Raw genomic sequence first — 21,830 nt, forward strand, 5'->3', positions numbered from 1 at the left:
AGAAGTGAGAGTAACCAAAACATGCACAGGAGTTGAGTTATTCTGGGCAGGATATTAGGCTCCATAAGTGACATTTGAGCAGAGACTTGGAAGGAGTAGAGATGATCAGATGAATGAGTAAGGGAAGAACAAATGTCATAGCGTGGACAAAAGCTTGTTGTACTTCAAGCAGAACAAGAAAACTACTGTGGCTTTAGCAGAATGAGCAAGGGGTTCAGTGGCAAACATTTGGAGAAGTAGTAGGGTCATGAATAAAATTTCTTGGATTTTATTTTAAATATGATCTCAAGTCACTTGAGCTTTTGTGTTGAGCAGAGGAATGTCATACTTTGATCTACATGTAAAAGATTAGTTTTGTTGCTGCTCAGATAGTAGACTGAATGAGAAGCAAGAGTGACATCAAAATCAGTTAGACAACAATTGCTGTCACCAAGCATGAGGTGATAGAGACACGATATGAACTTCTTTAGTAATTATCTATTTAATTCAGTAGTCGCCACCATTCTCTCTCTAAAGCAAGTAGCCCAACTATTCCCATTTTTCGTAAAAGGAATTATTGTTTATTCAAGATTGCACAACTAGGAAATTATAGATTTGGTATCAATAGAGTTTTTAATCACCTCGGTACAATGCTTCCCATAAACACACAAAGAAATACGAATATAAGTGGGATGTAGTTTCAGAGAAAACAATGCTAAATAAAACTGACATAAAGAATTGAATTAGAATAAAGACTAAGATCATTTACCACCTAATTTTATATTATCAAATGCATTTTTAAAAAAGATTTTATTTATTTGAGAGAAAGAGAGAGAGAGAGAGAAAGAGAGAGAGAGAGAAAGAGAGAGAGAGCATGTGGACAGGGGTTAGAGCAGAGGGATAAAACAGACTCCCCACTGAGTGTGGAGCCCAAGGTGGGGCTCCCTGATCCCAGGAGCCTGAGATCACAACTGAGCCAAAATCTTAAGAGTCTGCCGCTTAACTGACTGAGCCACCGAGGCGCCCCAAATGCATTTTTAATATGAGTTGTGAATATCTGCTGGGGAAAGCAAAATAAGTAAGTTGACCAGTCACAGTGTGTCTTTAAGATATGTCTTCTCTCTTTCAAAAAAAAAAAAAAAGATGAAAAGAGTGACAAGGTCTTTAATTTTATCCTTGCTTTCTTTAGGAGCTACCGTTTGTGAGGAAGGCAAGAAAGACAGAGCATATGACTTGCAGCATTCAATATTCACTTCAGAGTGTAGGCTAAGTTTTGCATGGGGGTCCTTGCTGCCTGCTGAGACTATTAGTCATGTAATAAGACCTGTTACTACAAAAAAGTTCTTATGAGTAGAAGTTTCCTATTTAAAGCACATCTTGTCAATTAAATCTGATCATATCCTTAGGGTAAGAGACGTATTGTGGTTTCCCTTCTAATTGCCCTCATATTGAACACAGATGTGAGGTTTCTTTTGTGGTTAACCTTTGTCAACAGTATTACTGGATTGACTTTCCCTTCACACAGCACTTCCTGTTAAGCCATCTTTTATTTCTACAAATCTCTTTGGCCAATTCCCTTTCTCTGTCAACAATGAACATAACGGTACCTCTTTTCCCATAAAGGAAGACATTTTTTTTAAAAGTTCATTATTCTTTTGTTCCAACTGATGCTCAGAATCTTTATATCTTTTCTTTTCTCTCAGATTCCCAAATGGATGGTACTAATGCATTCTGCTGAAGTGAGGAACAAACGGAGTGAATGTAATTTCATGAATTAAAAATTACATGTGTATGTGGGGGATTTTACAGAGGTAATTTACTTTCATTTGATAACTAAGAAAATAAGAGTATCCAACTTAAATGGTTTCTCTGTATCTACAGTTATAAAGTTTGGAATTAGTCAGACCCAGCTCTATGATCCATATCCGGATTTGGCATGGTACAGCCTTGAGGCCAAATCCAGCCTGCTGCTTGTCTTTGTAAATAAAGTTTCATTGTAACTCAGCAATAACCATTAGCTTACACGCAATTGACCTGAGTAGTTGTGATAAAGGTAGTATGGTCCACAAGTAGAAAATCTGAACTTTTACAGAAACAAGATATGTCGACTCCTGATCTACATAACCTCTTTCATGAATACTTAGATTATAGAGTTGTTCTGATGATGAACTAAGATTGTGGTATGTGAAGCAATGCGGACTTTCCTGGAACACCACTGGCACTCAATTATTGAGGTTTATACCAATAGGCATGTGACAGAGGATGCTGCTAAAAAGGCCCAAATAATGAGATCCAATGGTCTTGGGTCTTGTCTGTGGACCAGTACCACTAACCATCTGTTACAGATGTGTTTTCTGCATCACCCTTCCAAGAGTCGGTAGGTCATGAACAACTCCAAAATAACAACATGATATATGTTCTATTAGTCATGAGTTGGAAACATTATTTTATATTTAAATGGATACCACTTTTTTAATAGTTAGGAACTACTGGACTACTGTATCAATGCAGTATTCTAATTAATCTCTGAAGTTTATTTTATTTAAACATGACTGTCAATCTTACTGATTAACTGAAATTTGCAATTTGCACCTGTTTCACAAGGCTACTACCAAAATTATCCTGACATTCTCTTACTACGGATAACCTATCTGTATATTAAAATATAAATTCACACGGTATATCAATAGAATTGTTCCTACTAGCAAAAGATTTATCATTAGGCAAACTTTGCAAGCATATTTAAAACATGCATTGATTTATTTAGGGGTAATAAACATACGATTCATCCATATTCATTTGGCATGAAGTAAGCTCTGGTGAACATAAAGAATGTTCAGCCCCAGTGGTTTTTTTAATCCATGAGTATCAGGAAGACATTCTAATCAATGTATTTTATAATTAAGTATCAAAAAAGATAATATGCTTCTGTCAGTAGTTTTTGTGCATGTTTGTTTGTTTGTTTGTAATATTAGGTTAGTTCTTGTTGGTTTTTGTAACAAAAGAAGGAAGATTTTTCCTGCTTAATGTCTTCTGTGTCGTTAAAGAGCTAATGTGTTCTGGTATGATGATGGTATTCCTTCCATTGTATTCAGTTTGGGAAACTGTCATTTTTTTTTTTTAAGACAAAAGTAGGCAAACTTCTTCTGAAAAAAAAAAAAAAAGCCAGAAAGTAAATATTTTAGTCTTTCTAGCCACCAAAAATCTATGTATCTTTTTTTCTCTTTTATTCCCCTTTCTAAGTACAGAAATTATTCTTCTCATGGGTTATACAAAAATAGGTCCCAACTCATTTTTGGCCCAGAGGCTGTTGTTTGGTTTGCTGACCTCTGTTTTAATGAACCATCCTTGTTCTAGTGAAGAGGGTCAGTGAATGCAGCAAGACCCCATGAGCAGTCAATCTGGCATTTTGGTACAGGCTCCCTGGCTTTTTAAATGCTCACTTGTCCACATTCGTTGTTATATTGCCATTTAATATTGGAGAAACAATATGCCAAATCTTGGGGACTGAAACTCAGAGTAAGTAAGCAGGTCTATACAGACATGTCAAGTGATTATCTGTGTCATATGATTTCAGGGACATCAGGTGGCCATCCTGTATAAAACAACATTAGAAATATATAATAGTTTATCAATCATTAATAAATGAATTATCTTTGTGCATGGCTTATTCCTTGTGTAATGTAATAATCCAGATGTGGTATCCAAAATAGTATAATCAGAGTAAGCTTAATTTACGCCTTCCAATGAGGCAAAAAGTGGAGAAAAGAGTCTTGAGATATAGAATTTAAAAACTAGAGATGTTTTGCCAAAGCATATTTGGAGCACTGAGGGGAGAGGTCCTTCTAACCTTAGAAATACTGACCTAACTGACATATTATAAGTTTGGGGGCATCTGTGAACCTTGGAGATTTGATGAAGATCCTTGCTTCCTCAGCAGGAATATAGTCAGGAAGGGGAAAGAAACTGAGCAGAGAGAACAGAAGGAAAATGTTACAAGAACATCAACTTTGCTGAAGATGGATGTGGAAACAATTAGTTGAACTTCTTTTATACTTGTCTAGAAAAAAATATTTTATTCCTCAAGCTCTCTTCAATTTAAGGTTTTTGGTAAAAACTGAACTGTTTCAAAACTACCAAAACACCCTTTTAGTCACCCCATAAGCAAAAAGCAAACAAATAAAAAAGTTGTATCTTCTTTTGAGGCATAAAAATTAAAGATATTGGATCAATACCGACAATGATGACAGAGTGGGAACTTATGAAATTTCATCATAGAAAAAATCTTTTTAGGGGTGCCTGTGGATGGCTCAGTCAACCACCTGTCTTTGGGTCAGGTCATGATCCCAGGGTCCTTGGATCGAGCCCTGTATCGAGCTCCCTGCTCAGCGGGGAGTCTGCTTCTCCCTCTCCCTCTGCTGCTCCCCCTCCTTGTGCTCTCTCTCTCTCTGTCAAATGAATAAATAAAATCTTTTTTTAAAATTCTTTTTCTAAGTTCTAATTCTACATTTCATTAGTTAATGTGATTCTAGGCCCAAATCAATTCTAATCTGAGTACTGTAGGCAATACTTTAAGATGTCTGAGGATACTATGAAGTCTTATTTCATATGCCTGAAAACAGGGTAGTAACAAAGACTCGAATATGAATCCTTTCAACATATTTTATACCCTCACCATCTTTTTTGGTCGGTGCTTTCAAACTGACATGAGTTTTGTTATAAAGAGAAGTGAGAGTCAGGTGTTCAAGGCCAAAAGGAATGCTACTTTGGTCAGGCAAGAAGGGAATTGGTTTGACTTTGCTCCAAGCAGGCAATTAAGGGATGATGAATTAGAATCCCCTCAAAGCGGGAACCCTATTACTCTCAGACATGTCATGCACTCTGAAGTGTAAAATGTCTGATCATAAATAATAACGTCACTAATTGTGTAAAAAAAAAAAAAAAAGCGACCTGAAACAAATACTGTTGCTATATGTGAGTGGCATCATTGATTGAAAAAAAATGAACTCATCTCAAATTTTTTTGCTGTGTTCGTACACACATAATTTTACTCCTTAAAATACAAGTGCAACGACATGACATCATACTTGGACAGTATCTGTTCCTTTATTCAAAACTTTTAAAAGACTCCAAACATCCTTATCATCTGAGATATGGATCCATGTAACAAACTGAAAAATCAAATTGTCTGTAGTAATGTTTGAGTTAAAAATCTTTAAAAAACTAGTTGGAGGTTATACAAGTATGATATGAATACAGGCTATTATGGGATTTGAAATGCATTATGGTTATAAGTAGCTATAAGTATTTGTGTGTGTATATATGTGCATGTATACATAAAAATATAATATACAGGTCACAAATATTGACTAAATTAATAAATGAATGATTAATGTTTGCAATGTTTGCAATAGATACAACTGTTTAAAAATTACTTTGTTCAAGTTGCTAGAATTCATGAAAATATGTGACATTATCAGCTACATTTTTGTCAAATGATAATGTGAACTTAACGAAAACCCATTCATTAAATTTTCATTTTTATCAATGTAATACAACCTTTGAAATTAGTCCTTTCCAAATTTATAATGCCATTATATTCACAAATGCTATATTTTGAACAACCTACACTGATAGTAATCAATAGAAATTCTGGAAAGTTTGCACCTACCTCATTAAAACTCTAGTAATTTTTTTAAAAACATTTTTCCAGCTTTATTGAGAAGTATTAACATATAACATTGCATAAGTTGAAATGCATAACCTGTTGATTTGATACACTTATATATTGTAAAATGACTACCACCAAATGCTCGCTAACATCTCCATAATCATACCCCCACATAGAACAGAGAAACTCATTTAGATTAAAAAAATAAATAAACTCCACTACTGCTAATTTGAGAAAATTATTTTTTTTCTATCTTGGTGAAAATTTTGCTATTTTTATACAGTCACGCAATGATTTCACGGTAATGATGTCAAAAGTTCTGAGAGTCAAAAACTTTCATTTTTTGCAGATTGATATTTTTCTTTCCAGTGGGAAGTTGAAGAGAAATTCCTTTCCATTATTCTTCTCTTTCAAAACAACATAAAGCTTTAGTGTTTTGAACAATCACATTTAATTTTCAGAACAGCCATGTAAGGTGTGTATTATTCTCTGCATTTTAGAGATGAGGAATTCGAGTCTCCTACATGTTCAATAACCAGCCAAGTTCACCAAGTAGTGGCAGAGTTTAGACTTTTGAAACTGTACTTTTGAAACTGGCTTACACTATAACCAGATATTTAAGATAACCAGTCAGGGTTACTTTTCCTTTATACATATTTTTATAACTTGAGACTTTCAATTTTTATATTTTGGGCATATCACTTGTGTTTTGGTTTGGTTTTTGCCTTTCTCGAAATGTGGTATACTATACAGTTTTTTTTTTTTTTTAAGTCTTCCATTTTAGGTACCTGTACACTGAAACTACAACCTACACATTTTGACTGGACTTGCGTATCGCCAGTTCCTCAGTCATGCATTTACTGATAATCTCTTACTTTACTTTAAGAAGTGGTTAATCTCATTCACTGCCCACACACGCACATGCACATGCATATATGTAAATCAGTGTAAATCTCATTCTGGGTACAAACGGCACCTTACTCTGCATTGTGTACTAGCCACATAATCATGAGAGATGTAGCACTGTATAATAGAAGGAACACAGACTATAATCATAATTTCAAACTAAACTGGGATTCTGTTTGCTTAGCTGGGATTCTGTTTGAGCTAACAGCACCGATCTGATCCTCAGAAAGATGTTAAACCTCTCTGAATGCTTGTTTCATTATCCTAAAATATGGATAACCCTAATTAAGTTCATAATGTCATTGTGAGGATTAAATTAGATATATAAAATCCTAACACAATCTTAAAAATATAATTGTAGCTATTGTTACATAAACAGGGCATATTGATGCTCTGATGACAGGTTGCTTGAGAATGGAAAATCATATATGTAAAAATACCTAGTACAGTGCCTGACACAGAGAAAGTGTTCTCTAAATGGTAGCGATTTAAGACTCATCTCTTATAGCCTAGAATTAATTAATTTGGAAAATTTCACACCATGCAATAAACAGAGGTTGAGTATGTGCACTATTTCAGGAAGTATGCTTACTTTAGAGGGGAAATAAAATGAAGCACGATATGATTATTGCCCTCAAGGAACCCATAATGCAACTACATTATATGCATTTCCATAGGTATGCATTAAATACATTAAATGTGTTAATTATAATAGATGTAAATATATGTATTAAATAGAAATAATTGTATATTCTATTAATAGCATATATAATTTTATATGTATACATATTAAGTAACTATAATACCGCACCACGACCAAAGAGCGATAATAAAATGTTTTGAGATGGGAAAAGGGTTACTGTCTTTGGAAGTTTCAGTATTATCCTTTAGTTCATAAAAAATTGTGGAATTCTGTAAATTAGTTTTAGCTAATGGTATTTGATGTTCAGGATTTTATGTTTTTATTTTTACAGTTTTCCTCCTAGCATAATTAGAATGAATCATATATTCTTGTACTGTTTTCTGTGTAATAGTACATATACGCACATCTATATACAAAGAGAGAATAATCTATTGGCAAAACACATCAAAGCTGTCTTTTGTTTGATTTGTATTTCTTTTAGACAAAACATAATTCAGTTTTATGTGTTCATTTTTTTCAGGCTTATTAAAAAGGATAAAAAATAAATACTTCATAACTTCATTTTTACCATAAAATGTATTTTCCCTCTTGGTATATTAAACATTTTAAAACATTAAGGGCTAGTTTTCTTCTGCCTCTTTTTATTGAAGTGCAAATATACTTAGATTTTTCCTTGTCCTTTACCCTATTGTCATCTTCAGTTAGCATAGCTGTCACATTTCCATGTAATCTATGCTTAGATTTTATATATCTAATTTAATCTTCATAATAACATTATGAACTTAATTAGGGTTATCCATATCTTAGGATAATGAAACAAACATTGAGAGAGGCTTAACATCTTTTTCAGAATCAGATCGGTGCTGTTAGCTCAAACAGAATCTCAGTTTAGTTTGAAATTATGATTAGAGTCTATGTCCTTTCTATTATGCAGTACTACATCTCTTATGATACATATGTACATTGGAAGTAATAATGATAAAAAATAAAACCCAGATAGGTTACCAAAGGAGTCCTGTGTAGAAGTTTCAAGTCAACTAATAGAATAACATTGAATTTTTCCTTCTTAAGATGCCAAGTTTATTTATCAAGTGTTCACTTAAGTAGAATTAGGTGTGTGTTTTGTTGCATTTTATATTCTAAACCATTTTTGTTATAGGATATGAGTAGTGGAAATGCGACAGCTATGCTAACTGAGGATGACAATAGGGTAAAGGACAAGGAAAAAGCCTTTTGTAATGTAATTTTAAATGGTATCATCATTTATTTTCAGTTGGCATTCAATTTCCAATACATTCACTTTAAAATGCATTACTATTTAGTTTTGAATGTTATGGTAATTTTGGAGTTGACTTAGCTTTTCTCAGAGTCACAGATATGAGGCATATTAATGCACATGAGTTCCAGATGACAAATGGTGCTTGAAGTTTCCATGTCTGCTAATTCATTTTTGATTATAACATGGATGTCTTCTGAAATATAAATGGCATTTGCCTAGCCAAACGGTCATCTGATTTGAACATACGATGTGATGCTTCACTGATATTTGAACTTTGGAGTCATTTCAAATTCATTGATAATAGTGCCTATAAAGGGCATGTTCCCTGACTCAGAATGAAATAAACTAAGTCTGTATCAGCTGCTTCTCAGGGACAAGGTTCCTCTAATCTATCTGACTTATAGAAAGTATTTGGAATTAATTTAGCAACCTTTGCACTCAAAGGATGTTTCACTTTGCTTACATTTTCAAAACCAACTTTAAATGGTCCAGATTGCATTGTGTCAAGGAATTCCAACTACATGAGTAGTCTTGGATCTTAGTTTTAGATAAATAATGGCAGCTAATGGCATCTATTGAGGGGGAAATGGCAGTCATTCAGAGTAAACTTAAGTTTTAAAAGTGAATTCAATTTTTATCATTAGCCATCTAAATCGGCTTGAAATTGTGAAAGGAAGTGGTAAAAAAAAGTTGTACTACTATGTGTAATTGATTTTTATACCAAAAAGTATTTTCATGTATTTAAACCTTTCTTACATATTTTGTAAATTCTTAGTCTCTAATACAAAAGTTAAAAACATTTGTTTGAGTTTCCTTAATCATACTCCTTGAAGTTCTTACTGAATTCTAATTTTTCTTCCTTCTTGAGTGTTAGAGTGACATCAAACTCCATCACACTATGAATTCCCTAAGATCCAGTAATGTGTCTGAAACACATTACTGTGCTATGGGAAGTGGTCTCTTGAGATCTGAAAAACAATAAAACTAACTAAATGTCAATTTGCTTTTTACTATTTACATGATTCTAAACAATCAGAGGTACAGTATTCCTCCTTGAAACATTCTTTTGTTTTTATAGCCTCTAAATGGCTGCTGAGTTATAGTTGAATTTTAATAGTATATTTTTAAGCTTCATATTTTAAGCTTTCGCATATTTTATTACATATATTGAGGAAACATGACATCCTATGAGGAAGTTAATTTGAAGAAATCCTAGTGATATGTCAACTATCACACTCAGGGGAAGTTGATAATGTTTCAAAAATGCTTGATCCTTTTGGGGGGGCAGATTTTCTGTTTTCAGGCCTCTGTCATACTCCATATTCTTACATTTAGACATTAGATTTGGAATAAACAATGATAGCCTAGTGGTTGTGTGGAACTAGAACTTGAATTGCTTCAAATCCATCATTATCTAGACCATTTGAAATGTTTGCGTTAAATTTCCTGGAATTTGTTGAGAAATTATTTTTCAAAATTATCCTTATATTTCAGGCTTTTGTAACTATTTGTATATCTGTTGCATCACAAAAACAATTTTTGAAATTCAAGTTTATAAAAATATTCCCAATTAAGTATGAATTAAGACAGTTGACAAATCTGGTTAAAATGATTATTGAAAGCAATATGCAAAAGGTTTCCAATTTGACAAAGTCCTTGACAAAATTTGGCAGAAATGTTATATGATGAATGTTACTACTCATAATGAGGCAGACCAAAATTTAAGTATAATTTTCCTTTTGAGGGGAAAAATAGAATTATGTTATTAAAATTATTAATCTATTCATTTTCCTTTTTTGTACAGTAATATTTATTTTATTTTTATTGACATGATTATAAGGTAAAATATAAGAAGTTTCATTGTGTTTCTTTTCTGCCCATTATGTTTCATTTCATTGTATGATTATAACTAAAAATAACTTTGTTCTATAGAGGAGGAATTTTTGTTCTAAAAAATCATTCTCCACATGAAAATATGTGTGGTACACTATTTATAGGAACTGTAACAAAAAATAATTCAGCAACTTGCTTAAAAGAAGTAAATATTAGCCGGCCTTTCTTTTTTTTTTCCATTTCAAATGCCTTACAAATTCTGTGTGAGTATTCTCATTTAAAACATCTATGTAAGTGAAGGAAAAAGTAGGGGAAAGAGTTATGATCCCCTTAGCAACAATTTTCTAATTTGTTCAAAAATAATTATTGTAACTTTTATTACCTATTATTACTTTTGCATTTCTAATAAATCAACATTTACATTATCTTAACACAATAAATTTTGAGTCTCCTCACCCCAACCTCAGTTCAGGTGATAGTGAAATGGAAACAGTATTATGTGGTAAAAAAAAAAAAAAAAAATATATATATATATATATATATATATTTTTTTTTTTTACAATTGGAAAGATGACAATTCAAATCCAGATTTCAAGTAAGTGGAAGCAAGGTAAGTGTAAGGTACATCTAAACTGTAAAACAGAAGCTTGTATTTTTATGTACTGTAATCTATGAGATAATATATAAAAAGGAGCTACAGCACAGGAATAAATCTGAATCCTTCCCTATTTTTCAAGGATTAACACATTTATCCAATATTTTTATGTTTTTATTTTTTATAGAGTTTATATTTAATGTGGGATCTGAAAATAAACAAACAACCAAAAACAAAACAAAGGCAAGCATATGTGTGAAAAGAGAGATCAGTTGTACTAGTAAGCAAGGCTTTAAATTTACTTTTGTAAATTTACTTTTGTAAATTTACTTTGGATTCCAGCATCACATTACTGGCTTCAAGCAAATGAATTTCCAATGTTTTTGATTCACCCAATTTTCTATATTATAGAGGTCTTTGTTGCTGATACCATTTACTTGGTTATTAAACAGCACTTGACTCAGTCGGCACAGCCATACTGCCTTTCAATGGGAATGTAGGGCTTGTTGACTACTGTCATGATAATAGGTCTTCCTCCTTCTACCCTGAGAAGACTGAGAAGCAACCAAAGCACTATTCTGGCAGCTTGATTTAATTCTACCTCAGTAGAATTGCTGCTCAGTCTCCTTAAGAGATAGTAATGTGCGTCCTTATCCTACCCACTTACCCCACCATGTGAGTAAGATCATTCACTACTGGATCTCAGGGAATCTTTTTTGGGGCGGGATGTGGAAAGGGAGATGGAAAGAGAGAATCTTAAGCAGGTCCCACACCCAGCATGGAGTCCTACATGGGGCTCAATCTCAAGACCCTGAGATCATGACCTGAGCTGAAATCAAGAGTCTGACGCTTAACCAACTGAGCCACCCACGTGCTCCTCAGGGAATTTTCTCATAACCCCACTATCTGCTCTGTGAGATTATTATCCAATATTTTTAAATTTTAAATATATATTTATTCAATCATTGTGTGTTTCATGGTAGTATACTTTATTAAGAGGTGATACACGGGTTATTAAATTTGATTTACAGTTGATTTTTGATGCAATTTCTCTTAAGAAGTTAGAAACAAACATCTAAATATTTTCAACAACACCAGAAAACAAATTTCTGCATTCCAGTACAAGGAAACTCCTATTTCTGGAAATGTGTAGTTTTCATATATTTACACTTTAAGAAATCACTTAAGACATGAAAAATAATAATGGGAATTAGCTTCTAAATGCAATCTGTTAAAGTAAGATAAAACAAAAGTCTGGTGATACAAATCTAGGGTATGTACATGGTTGCTACCTAAATGAAGTACTTCTCAAAATTGTTAATAAGTTCTCTTGAGCAAGTATTGAACTCCCTCTATAATTCAGACCTTGTAATAGATATAATGGTCCTCACATTAAGAAGATACAGTTGTAAGATTCAAGAATCTGCACATGAAAGGCACATTTTAAAAAAGAAACATCGTCATCATCAAAGAAAACAAGAAAGGCAAGAACAACTTTAGTCCACTCCACAGATCATTCAATGAAAGTAACTTGATGGCAATGATTATGAGAGATTATTTCGTTATTAAATTTGCATTCCAAATAAATATTTACATTTGTCAACTGGATGAGTCTATATTAATCTTCAAAAAGTAAAACTGGTTAAAGGAGTTATAGCTGTGCATTTAATCAAAAGGAAGAGGGAAGAGACTGGTTATTCTTATAGAAAGGAATTTTAAGACTGAAGAAGTTGGTAGCAATGGCTTATTGGAATTGTATTTCAAAGATTATTCTGATATGGAAAAGCAAGACTAACTGATCTTTTAACTATATAGCACAGAAAAAAGTAATTCACAGTCTATTTTTGTATACATAGAATAAGATTTGATGTGACAGCTCATGTGTTATGGTTTTGTTAGATATAATAAGTATGGAATATTTGAAAATTGGCAACATTTGTTAATAAAAAGAAGGAAAGATAAGCTGACTATAAAACAAATTCAATCAAAATATATTGGGTTTTTATACTAAGGAAGCTCTGCAAAAGTTGGAAGTAGTCTCAGATTTAATATTAAAAATTTTGTCTTTAAATGTCATTTCAGGTTAGAAGATATATTATTACCAAATACATTCCAAGCACACAATTTCTTGAAAACTAGACTATAAAATGAATTTAATGTAGTTAACACTGCAGTTCTTGATTTATGAGTGGATGCTAGAAAGTTGTTTCCCTGTAGGGAAAATTATTCCAAGCTTTGCAAGTTTCATATCTATTTTGCAATTAGGTTAATTTCTATTTGAAATTCTCCAACTTTGCCCTTTCATCACACAAAAAAAATCATGAAATGTGAGAAATAAGTAAGAAGCCTTGTTTTTGTCAAAAAAGTTCAGAGTTTGGGATTTCCAATCCTAAGTAAGTACTTCTAAATGTGCTCTGATATATGGAACGTGAAAATTAGTAAATATGAGTGTTCTCTATGACACTTTCTGGCATTTTCTATTATTTCACATAATCTGACTGATGGGTAAACTTCTAATATTGTCATCTTTCAATGTTTGTCTTAAAAGAAATGCAATTGTACATACAGCAACCATTTTCAGGGAGACAAAACTAGACTGCACAATATTGTTTGATATTAGATTTCAAAACAAATACAAATATGTGATTTTGAATAGAAGACTTAATCCCCTTACCATTGCATTTGGATTAGTCTCCTGATATTCTACGAGAATTTTTGTGGTGAAATTGGTACTACAACCTCTTTTAGTCATTTCTGTCTCTCTTCAGAATCTCAGACATATATATCTCTTTCTAACTCTGTGGCTTTAAGGGCTTATTTTCAAAACCATTTGTAGGATGACAAGTCTATGAAAAATTGTAGGTACAACCACATGTTGTCTTTTCCCTTTATTTCTCTACCCTTTGACTTATATGTTTTTTGGGGAGTGTAGGTAATTTTTTTTTCTTTTACCCCTTTCAGAAGTATGTGAAGGGAAATGATTTTGTAGAGTATACCTTTGTTTTTTGTTTTTGTTTTGCTATTGCTGATTGTTTTCTTTTAGTGTTTGCTCAACTCTATTTTCTGTTTTTTCTGATAAGAAAACCTCCATTCATAGGCAAAAGAACCACCATCTAATTCCATGTGTCTGTGGGGATGCTGATTCTCTAGCTAAAGATGTGGACATGAAACTTTCCAAGAACCTTGGTTTAATCTGGATATTGGGTGAAAGAGAATCATGTTTTCTCTTGGATCAATAAGTCCAAGGAGCAGATAATCTTTAGAGTCCTCAGTGTCCTTCTTACCCCAATAGGGAGGACAGATAAAGCCAGCAAAGAGAATGAGAAAATCCAGTGATGGAGATTGAGAGAGATTGAGAATAACATCCTTTGAAGTTTCTGTTTAGTTTAACATAATCTGAGTTGAATTTGAGTTTCTTGTTTCTGTTACTTCAGAGAACAACAATAAAAAAATAGTTCAACAAAGCAAGTGCCTGATAATATTGAACCTATATAAATGTTTTGCAATCGAATGTAACATATGTGCGCATGTCATAAATTTACCTCCTCATTCCCTGCCTCCATAAACAATAGTTTTTTCATCTGATCCAATTTATGGTTTACTTCTTCAACTATGGCAAACAGGAACTAGTAGAGGCTTTTATCCAATCACTCCCAATTCTCACCTGATAAAAAAAACCAAACGTGACTTCAAGCATGGTCTGATCAACTGTAATTCAGCAGTAACTTACAACCTAGGTACAAAGAGAAAGCTAGAAGGGAGAATGTCATTCAAGATATTTATATCAAAAGCTTTAGAGCATATCTATTCTCCATTAGCCATTATAAAGAAAGCACTTTGATGGAAGAAGATTTAAGTCTTTGAGGTGATCTCTCGCAATGTTATAGATAATAAAGCACTTTATTTGCAAATACCACACACTCTGATAATCATGTTACTGGCTACATCACAGAATTCAATTAGTACTTTATTCTAAAAATAAAGTTAGTTTCTACTGAATGAGCTTTCATATGTGCTAGCATCTTCAAGCACATGCTTTTGTGAATGCATATTGAAGTACTTAATTAAAGTGTGCTACTTAATGCACATTTAGTTGGAACTCTGCACATTAAAAATGATATAAAATGATTAGGAGAACAGGAAAATACACCTTGCCTTTGATTATAAAGATGATTTTCTCATGCAGGCATATTAAATTTAGGGTTTCTGATAAAGATTACAAATATTTTTTTCTTTTTGTGATTTCAGCACACAATGTATATTTCAGTGAACTATTTTGAAGCTTTCCCTCTCTGCTGTGTAACCTTGGTCAAACTTCTAACGCGATATTCCTCTAGTGCCTAGTTTTGGATGATGCTTAGAGTTGGCATTCCATAAATTTCTCTTTGATTGGCTGGAAAATAATATATCATGCCTTTCAAATGTCAAGATACCAAGAGCAGTAAAACACTTTTTGTAATTTTAGTATTTAGCTAAAATACTAAAATACATGAGCAACACCCCTTTGTATATACATTAAGGAATGCGCTATAAAACTGTGGAGCCAGTAGTCTATCCTAAAATCAGTAGATATAAAGCTGACGCCTTACAGTACATATTAGTACAGATCATTCTAAACACCTTGGAAAGGTAGAATCATGGCCATGGTTTCTGGTGCTACAGTTGGTGACCTCCACAGAGGTTCAAGTTGGGGTTGAAATCCAGCCTGTAACTGTTACCCCAGCAGAGCACTGTCCGTTTGGATAACTTGTGTCTCTTTCTAATTTGGAAAATAGTGTATTAAAGGATAGTGGTGCATCTGAACAAAGTGATTTTAAATGAAGGTGGATCCCCACTAGCAAGGAACTGACAGGGTGGTGATAAACCATACTTGGACAAGGCTTCATCTGAAACTAGGAACCTGCAGATGGGCTATCCTGATACAGTATAGGTGATTTCTAAAAACGAAGGAAAGAAGAGGGGTTGGGGGCAGCATAGGAGGGAGGAGCACCTTGGGAGTGAAAAAGCCAGTAACCGGACATTCTGTCGAGGAAGTTACTGACACTGCTTCACGGTCTCCTCACCCATGTACGGTTTGACTTTCAAAGTTAACCCTCCCTTGTCCTTCTCCTTAGACTCAGTCCTGAAGGAACTGCAATGGCTACAGGTGAAGGATGTGCGTAGCTGGAAAAAGGGAGCAAACTGATCTCCACCTCCCAGCTCCCACTGCAATCTTCAGGCCTGAGGTGGAATCCGACTGCAGACATGGTGGGGTTGGGAGTAAAGAGGGGTGAAGAGCGTAGAGAAATTTTGAATGACAAGAAGAAGTAGATCTTAGATGAGACTGGACTTTTTAATACCTGAAAAGTGAGAGCACTTGTTAATACCTGTAAGTTATAAAGAAAGCTATGGGATCTACCCAAGATTTTATCCAGGAGTAGGAAAGAACAAGCCCACAGAACGTGTTCAGAGAGAATAAATGTGAGAGCAGACAAAATTACTTTTTGTTCACACTCCACTAAGTTCCATAAATACACTGGATCCACTGGAATAATTTCCATAAGTTGCTTCTTCTTTATTCTAAAACTGAGAATTGTACTGGTTTGTGCTGAAGAAACAATTTTCTATTTCCTGAATAAACATGAATTAGATTTGATGTGCACCGTTTAACCCTCCAACCATTAAATGTATCAGATAATGGTTAAAAACACTTAAAAAAAGTTTCACCTTGTTTACTTGCTATTCTATCAATTAGAATTTTCTATCCACTGGCCAGCCCTATTGTGCATCTATATTATAATAGCTGTTTTCCTCAGAAGGATGCTGTGACCTCAAAAGACTTTTTAGTACAATTAAAATGATGCTCAAACTATATTCAGAATTATTTTGGTGTTAAGTGATTTTTATTGTCTTATTTAAACAGAGAAAATGCATGTAATTTATATGGTTATGATAACTGTACTTCCCAAACCCCAAATCAAGAAATGTGGTCTGACAAATGATTTTCGGGTTACATCCAGGTAAAAGAAAGTACCTATGCTGCCCCAAACATTGTCATTAGTTTAGTGTTTGTGGTTTAATGCTTTTGGTCATATTAAAAATACGGTATGTACAGGGAATATATCTGAATTAGGTAGAGTATATTACTTTAAGCAGATGGCACCACACTATCCCTAAATACCAAAACCTTAGCTTGCTTTTCTTGCTTCTGCCTTTTGGAACTGTTTTTAATCTGAGAAAATTTTTTAAAAATAAAACCTCCTCCATTGGATCCCATTAATCAGTTTGTTTGTCTAATCATGCCGTTAAATTCCCTGCCATATCGCTAGATACAGAATCTGTCCACCACACTGCTCACTCAAAAATTTCATAACATTAAGGTTGTAGGCTAGTCAATGTAATTATATTTCTGGGTCGTATTAATACACAATTTTTGGTATGTGAATTCAACTTATTTTCATTAATTAAAGATTAGTTATTTTTCTTTGTTTTGTGCTTATTTTCAACTGCTGTTTTTCAATATACATGTGCTCTATTCTTCCATTACTGTATTCTAACTCAGGAAACGAGACATTCAGGAATAGTTTAGAACACTAGATCAACCATCATCAAAGTTCTTAATTATGTTTTGAAATGATTCCAAATGGTAGTATTCATCTAAGAACAAACCAAGCATTACAGTAAAAGAGGTGTGAAATAGCCATATAAACACTCCTACTACTAGTTCATTTTTCAGTTTACTAAGAACATCATTAACAAGAAGTAGCAGGTTCTTTTTCTCTTTTCGGTTTAAAATAATTACTGGAATAGTCTAGCATCTATATAAAATGGCAAGAATCAAAGCAGCTGAGAACGAAAATGCATCTGTATATATGTATGCATTAAAAAGTAGACAAGCCCAATTGTAGCCAATGAATGCATGACTGAATAAGGAGTAGAAAGTGTTCTTCATTAATTATAAACTGAGAATTTGGGGGAAAAGAAAAAAAAAAAAAAAGCTCCAAGGAATAATAGGCAACTTACAGCAGATGTCTACCACCACACTAAAGTAAATCACGCAAAGGTAACCTGATGATGCCATTTAATGTTTTCTTCCTTGGTTATATTCACTAATTTCATCAGAGAGTTTCTTAAATGTCTTGTCTTAAGGTCTAGATATTTAGCTTAACTGTCAATCATTTTTATTATGGAATAAGTTACGTTTATATAATATTTTTATACCTTGCCTAAGGAGGGGACTCACTCACTAATCACAGCATTCCTCTGATCTTTTCCCCAACATCCTCAAGTTTGACATTTGAAGGTGTAGCTAAAACACAAGATGAAAGTTTGGTTTAGGTTTGGATGGGTGGTTTTTTTTTTTTTTTTCATGTCAAGAAAAAAATCCAAGTTGCAGTTTATTTTTTAAAATTTTTAAAGATTTATTTGGGTTTTTTTTTTTGAGAGAGAGAGAGAGAGTAAGCAAGCGAGCATGGGTTGGGGCAGAAGGAGAGGGAGAGAGAGAATCCCAAGCCGACCCGGCGCAGAGCCCTATGCGGGGCTCAATCCAACAACCCTGAGATCATGACCCGAGCCAAAATCAGGAGGCTGGCACTCAACCAACTATGCTACCCAGGTGCCCCACAAGTCACAGTTTAGATATTAATCCTGGCTGATTTTTAGGTTGTGATTTGCCAATAAGAAAAACAGTTAATTAATATTCCTTTAATCAATACTTTATTAATTTAAAAGATACCTGTTAGAAGCAATTCAAATTATCTTAGAAAAAATGTAATTAAAATGCAAAAACACATTTAAATAGTCCCACAGAATCTGTTTCAAATTAACTTACAATTAAAAAAATAGAGCCTTAAGAAATAAAACTACCATAAATAAAAATGATCTGGGGGAAAATAAAAGAAACTACCTGTAGAAAGAGACCCGTAGAATTAACATATACTAAATTAAGAGTACATTTGTTGATATATTTAAAGAAACAAATAAAATGATGGGATTCCACTTTCACCTAGTTTATATAAAGCTGGAAAAGAGCATCACTTCCACTCGAACAACAGGAGAATAAACTGTATAAACTACAAATTCATAATTTTTTTTTATTCCATCGAAGAGCAGAGGTTAAATCCCAGAACAGAGAAGTCCAAGTGGAAGAAGGAATACATGGAAAGAATATGTAGCTCCAGCAGGTAAGAGGAAATTAGAATGTTATCACATTGTTGAAGGACAGATGTGGGCTAGCTCAACATATAACAAATTTGGGGTGCCTCAGACCCAAAGGAATTTTCACTCCTGTGGAGGCTATTTTCCATGGACCTCCACTGAATTCTCATAAGAAAGCTTGCGAATGTCTAGGAGACAGGAGAAAGCCTTGCACGGGTGGCACAGGCATAGAGGAAGTCCACCACTATCCAAAAGCCAGGAAGCGCCATCTCTCCTGCTTGGCTCCTTCTCTTACACTAAATAAAAGCCATAAGATGTGTGGGGAAGAATGGCAAGTTCTATCACTCTCAGGGCACAGATAGATACCCATTTTCCTGTGGGAAGGGAAACAAACTTTCTCTGCGGAAATGTCAGCAAAGAGTTTTCCTCGGTGTCCTTCCCATATCAATAGCTTCAGAGTCCTCAGCACCATAAAGACAAATCTCTCCCACACAAGATGCACTACGGCTAGTATGTAGAGATGTGCTTTCATGAGGAGGAGGCATAGGAATCCTGAGAAAGCCCCATGTATGAAGCCCAGGCATATGGGGCCTCACTAAGACTGATCCTGGACCAGAGACAACTTCTGTCACCTGTCCAACAGTCTAGCAAGCAGTCAGCACAAGTCCTTCCTGGGGAAGGAGCAAGGGTCCTACTTTCTAGGGAGAGCCCCTCCGTGTTGCAGTTGTGCTAGGACGGCTGAAAGCTGAGGCTGGAGCAGAAACATTGAGGAAAAACCCTCTGGTAGCTTAGCTCCCACTTTAAGCACAGGAGTCATCTGAACAATTTGAATACTTTTGTGCACTGAAGGTAACAAAAGTAACAATAAAACCCAAACTCAGCTCAACTCCTCACCAGATGTCTCAATGCTTCAAACTAACATTCTGACAAAAGAAGAAGCAGGCTCATTTCCAGGCATAAATATAAATTATCTCAGTATCTACTGTTCCCACATGATATCAAATAGTAAGAAATTGTTATACATAATAAAGAAAACAAACTCTCCTATTTGCTAAGAGGTGTTTTGTTTTGTTCTTTTTTAGATCAGAACTGGATACTGAATGCTGCTGCATGAATTCTTCCTATGTCAAATGAGATGATCATATGGCTTTTCTTTTAGTTTGTTATATAGTCAATTTCACAAATTCATTTTCAAATGTTAAGAGAATCTTGAATTCCTAAAATGAACTCCACACAGAAATGAAGTATTACTATATTTACATATTGTAGAATTCAATTTGGTAAGCTTTTTTTTTTTTTTTTAAGACTTTTATTTATTTATTTGTCAGAGAGAGAGAGCATGCACAAGCAAGGGGAGCAGCGGGCAGAGGCAAAAGCAGGCTCCCTGCAGAGCAGGGAGCCCAATGTGGGGCTCAATCCCAGGACCATGGGATCATCACCTGAGCCAAAAGGCAGACACTTAACCCACTGAGCCACCTAAGTGCCCCTATTTGGTAAACTTTTATTTAGAATTTTTGCCCTGAAATTCATGAGGGATGTTGTTCTTTACATTTCTTTACTTGAGATGTCTTTGATAGCAGAACTTTACTGACCTCAAAGAATGAATTCTGGACTGGTTTTTCCCTTTGTATGCCTTGGTATTATTTTTTTAAACGTTTGGAAGACTTTACCTATGAAACCATTTGACCTTGAACTGCCTTTTTGCTTTGTTTTGTGTCTTGTTTTTGTATTTTGTGAAAGGTTTAAAATACAAATTCAACTTTTAAAATAAATATTGATTATTTAATATTTTAATTCCTCTTGAGCAAAATCTGCCAGTTTTTATCTTTCAAGCAATTTCTTCATTTCATTGAAATTGCCAGATTGTTGCATAAAGTAGATCATAATATTATTGTACCTTTAAAACCTATAATCAGTTACCTTTCCCATAGTTGTTACAGATATTTTGGGTCTTTTCTACTATTGTTTCTTATCACTCTTGCTAAAGTTTAACAATTAGATAGATCCATTATAAAACTAACTCTTGAATTTATTGATTTTCTCTGTTTTTCTGTTTTTTTTAATTTCGTTGATTTCCATACTGATATTTTTTGTTTATTTCATTCTTCTTTCTTTGTGTTTAATTTGCCCTTCTATTTACAGTTTTTAAAGATGGAAATGGAAGTCAGTGATTTGAAACTTTTCATTTTTAATATAAGCATTTTGTTTTAATTTCATCTCTAATTACTTCTTTCACAGAATTGCACATATATTTACATGTCGTATTTTTAATTTCATTAAAAACAAATGATATCTTAATTACCATTTAATTTCTTCTTTTACCTAGTAGTTACTTAGAAGTGGTTTGTTTATTTGTTTATTTATTTATTTATTTATTTTAACATCTTATTTATTTATTTGTCAGAGAGAGAGAGAGGGAGAGAGAGAGCACTTGCTGGGAGGAGTGGCAAGCAGAGGGAGAAGCAGGCTCCCCGCTGAGCAGGGAGCCTGATGGGGAACCTGGAATCATGACCTGAGCCAAAGGCGATGCTTAACCAACTGAGCCATGCAGGCATTCCTTGAAGTGGTTTATTCAGTTTCCAAATATTTGGATATTTTGTAGAGGTCTTTCTGTCATTATCTAATTTAATTCCACTGTGTTCAAAAATCATATTTTGTATGATATGAGCCCTGTTGAATTATTTGAGACTCCTTTTATGACTCAGATTATGTATGGCTTATTTCTTAAATATTCCACATGTGCTGGAATAATATGTATATTCTGCTATCATTAAGTAGAGTGATATAC

General features: G+C 33.8%; 1 long non-coding RNA gene across 5 annotated transcripts in view; it reads left to right on the plus strand.

The window, feature by feature from the left end:
- LOC123789238 (uncharacterized) overlaps nucleotides 1-20,263 on the plus strand; it is a 685,069-nt gene extending 664,806 nt beyond the window's left edge. For 3 of the 5 annotated variants that reach the window (XR_015723985.1, XR_015723983.1, XR_015723989.1), the window contains one exon: nucleotides 1,683-6,420. This is a non-coding gene — a long non-coding RNA (uncharacterized LOC123789238). Of the gene's footprint in view, nucleotides 1-1,682; nucleotides 6,421-18,992; nucleotides 19,069-20,124 lie in introns of those variants that run through there. The other 2 variants (XR_015723984.1, XR_015723986.1) reach the window with 2 other exon arrangements.
- Nucleotides 20,264-21,830: the final 1,567 nt, after the last annotated feature.

The sequence above is a fragment of the Ursus americanus genome, chromosome 3 (genome assembly GCF_024610735.1).
Source record: "Ursus americanus isolate L20-20 chromosome 3, mUrsAme1.1.p, whole genome shotgun sequence".
Classification (NCBI taxonomy): domain Eukaryota; kingdom Metazoa; phylum Chordata; class Mammalia; order Carnivora; family Ursidae; genus Ursus; species Ursus americanus.